Source organism: Pteropus vampyrus, unplaced genomic scaffold (assembly GCF_000151845.1).
Source record: "Pteropus vampyrus isolate Shadow unplaced genomic scaffold, Pvam_2.0 Scaffold170, whole genome shotgun sequence".
Lineage (NCBI taxonomy): Eukaryota > Metazoa > Chordata > Mammalia > Chiroptera > Pteropodidae > Pteropus > Pteropus vampyrus.
This window is the reverse complement of record NW_011888951.1, coordinates 1058922-1062585: the sequence shown is the minus strand read 5'-3', so window position 1 is coordinate 1062585 and position 3664 is coordinate 1058922. Positions and strand designations below refer to the sequence as shown.

Sequence of the window (3664 nt, the reverse complement as noted above, 5' to 3'; positions counted from 1 at the left end):
GAAAGAAAATAAAAAATAAACACACAAACAGAAGTAATGCCATTGCTACTTAGAGCAATAGTAGTGTTTATAACTTTGATTCTAAGTCATCAAGAAAAGTTTAAACAATACCTTTTAAAGCAAGTGAATGGTTATAGATTTTAGCCAAACTGGTTGAAAGAGGTGCTCAGAGGGGCACACCTCAGCTATCAGGAAATTCATCTAAGATAGGTGGTTGCTAATTCTCCTATAATCCTAGCTAAATAGAATAGCAACAGCAATGAGAACAGCAACCTTAATGACTGCCTGTTGTATTGTATGCTGACTCTTATGAGTACTCTTTACATCCATTTTCTCATTAATATTCATATCAACTTTGTGAGGGGGAAATAATAATTATTATTATTATCCATTCATTATTCCAAATGAGGAAACCAAAGCTCAGCGCGAGTAGGTAGCTTTGCCCAAGACAGCCAAGTTAGTAAGTGGCAGCATATGCAAACCCAACGCTTCTGACTCTAAGCTCAAAGCTTTTTCCACCCTTTGCTCCTCTCTCGTTCTTATAGTTAGAAGACTAAGAGGTTCAAAGGAACTTCCTTCTGGTTCTCAGGCCCATTATAAATGCCACTTGCCCTAGGGAGGAAAATAAAGTCTATGCTCTTTGCTAGCCTATGTGCTAAGTCATTGGCGCCCAGAAATAACCTCCTGGAGACTACAGGCCTTGTATTTACCACAAAGCAGTGGGTAAATAACTAGTTGGTGTTTTAGTGTTTTGTGGTCACTTAATCTGTTGTGTTCCTTCTCAAGACTCTGAAGGTTTCCTTTTTCAGTTAATTTTTATTTACGTTTCTGAGGTCTATGTTGTTTGGAGTTTGGTTCATTGGATGTTTTTCTTGGAATGTGTTGCCATTGGCTTCAGGATGTTCCTGCTCTGCTATTTCATGGAATTTTCCCTGAGTGTGGATTGCGATGTATTTTTTCAGGGCAGTGAGCCAAGGCAGTGCTGGTATGTAATCTGTTCCTCTGGCCAGAAGACTTCTTGTCACCCATCCACATGGTGCTTGATTCTATTTCTCCAATGATAATTCTTCTCCCATTTGTTAATGTGCAGTGACCTTGGAGTTTAGCCATCTTGTGTGTTGTGCATTATTGGCTCTGGATAAAACAAGCCCAATTGCTTCTGATAGAGATTGTGTCAACTGATTCTACCAGTTTGTTATATCAGCCCAGAGTTGGGGAAGAAAACACATGCCAAATGTTATGGAAGGAGTGGAGAAGGCTCATAGGGTTAACGTGACAGACTAAGTAAGTGTGTAACTGAAAACGTCCAGCCCTCCACACAGCTCTGTGCTCCAGTAGGAGATAGATCCAAGGATGCCAGGTGCATTACAAGTACCACACGCTCCTATGACCCTTAGGAAGATTTCTTCCTTTGTCTTTGACAAGCTCATAGATGTTGTGCCAGAGGAAAATAAGAATCAGTTCCATATCAGAAATTTTGTCCTTTGGATATCTTCTTTGTGCATAGAAAAGAAAATGAGAAAGGTCAAGAAGTGTTTGGTCATAAAAATGGCATGTTTCTCTCAAGACTTTCAGCCTAATAAAGATGCAAAGCACACACTGAGGCAGAAAGTTGCCCTGGATAAATTCTTTCTTTGGCTGTTTTATTTATTGTACTTCATTTCATTGTTTTGTTTATGTATTCTATATCCTTACTCTTTCCACAAAGAATTTAGGATAGCTTACAAAAACATATCAATACAAAATAAATAAAATACCCCTAAATCATTGGAAGAAGCAGGATGAATGGATAATATCAAAGACATGCATATGGTTAGTGTTTAGAATTTTATAACAAATACCCTTGTAAAATTGTTAAAAGTGATTCACAAAATTGACTCCAAAAGCCTACTGTTTATCATTTAAAGTGTGCTGCGGTTCTCTAATCTATAGTCTGAATTGGGTGCTTTAAGAATCTGCACTCAATTTAGTTTTAATTTGGAGGTAGGAGAAGCCAATTCAGTCTCCATGCAGACATCAGGTGCTCTGGCACACCTCTGAAGGCTAATACTTTTCTTCTTTGCAAGAAGATAAAAGGAGAAATAATATTTACTAGATACCTAATACATCCTAGGCATTGCATCAGTAACTTGACATTTAATAATCCACTGAGTTCTCCCAACCAGTCTATGAGATAAGAATTACCTCCATCGGATAGATTACATAACCAAAGCTGAGTAACTTACCCAAGTTCACTGACTAGCAGGGTTACGAAAAACCAAAATCAATAAAGGAATGTTTGACCTCACAGCTGATGTTCTTCTCATTCCGTTAAACTATCTGCCTGAGACACAAGTAAGAAATTATTGACAGTGCTTGTCCTAGTTGGTATGCATTAAAATTCTCAAATTAAGGTGATTTATTCAAAGTTTGCCCTCAAGTTGTAGGTTGACCAGGAAATAAGCAGAAATTAAAAGAAGTCTATGGCCATGCCATCCTGAACAAGCCTGATCCCATCTGATCTTGGAAGCTAAACAGGGTTGGGCCTGGTTAGTACTTGGATCGGAGACCACCTAGAAAGACCAGGTGCTGTAGGTGTAAAATAAATAAATAAATAAATAAATAAATAAATAAATAAATAAATAAATAAATAAATAAATAAATAAATAAATAAATAAGGGATTGGAAATTAACAAGGTCCTTGCAATCTGTGAGGTCAACCAAAGATCACCTTGCCTAAAAAAATTTAAAAATAAAGAAAAATAAAAAAAGATCACAGTGTCTAGTGGTTAAGGTGAGCAAAAAGGAATATCTGTGGTTATCTGTGGATATTGGGCACTGCCATACAAATATCTTCTGAAGAGCTAGAGAGGACATATCCTAAATTTCTACAAATTAGAGGCTATAACAAAACAGAAAAAGTTATAGTCTTGATACATAGCAAACAATTTCACTAATCAGAGAGAATGGTCATTGGTGTTTGTTGGGTTGGCAAAGTCAATTTCAAGAGCTGCAAAAGAGACAAGAAAAATAATATTGTCATTTGTAATAATAGCTGCCACTTATTAGATGCCTATTAGATGCAAGGTACCCTCTATGTTTTATTGCTAATCTTCATACTAAGTATCACACTGTTGATTCTTGTCCTCTCCTTTTTTTTTTTTTCAAATGAGAAGACAGATGCAGAGAAATTTTATCCATGGCTATGGCAAGACCACTAATAAGGTGGAGAGCAAAGGTCTCAAATGTAAGCCTGTCTAACTCTAAATCCCACATTCTCGCTACTGTGCTTTGCTGCTGCTCTTGTACCAGGCAGGTCAAACTAAGGCAAATTAAATAACACTTATGCCAAAGATAAAATTTTGAAAGAATAGCAGTATTTACTGCTGGGGTCGTCTAGTCAGCAGAGAGATATCTACATAGCAGTAAACATTGATGGTCTCTGGGGACGACATGACCTTCAGCTCACTGCCAGAGAAAGGGAGGGGAGAGAGCTGGTACCTTTGAGACTCTTATGAAGGGAGAGGTAGGTGTTTCTCACTTCTTCAATTCAGTAGCTCTTTGTCTGGTAAGGCTTGGGGATACAAATAATTTTACCAAGTTATCTATAACGTAAAGAAAAAAAAAATTACAATTAAAAGTCAGTCTCTCTTTCTATTAGTTTGCTCAGGCTGACATAACAAAA

At 37.2% G+C, this 3664-nt stretch overlaps 1 pseudogene; it reads left to right on the top strand.

Moving 5' to 3' along the window:
* The first annotated feature begins 2458 nt into the window (after positions 1–2458).
* Positions 2459–2577, top strand: LOC111745950 (annotated as a pseudogene).
* Positions 2578–3664: the final 1087 nt, after the last annotated feature.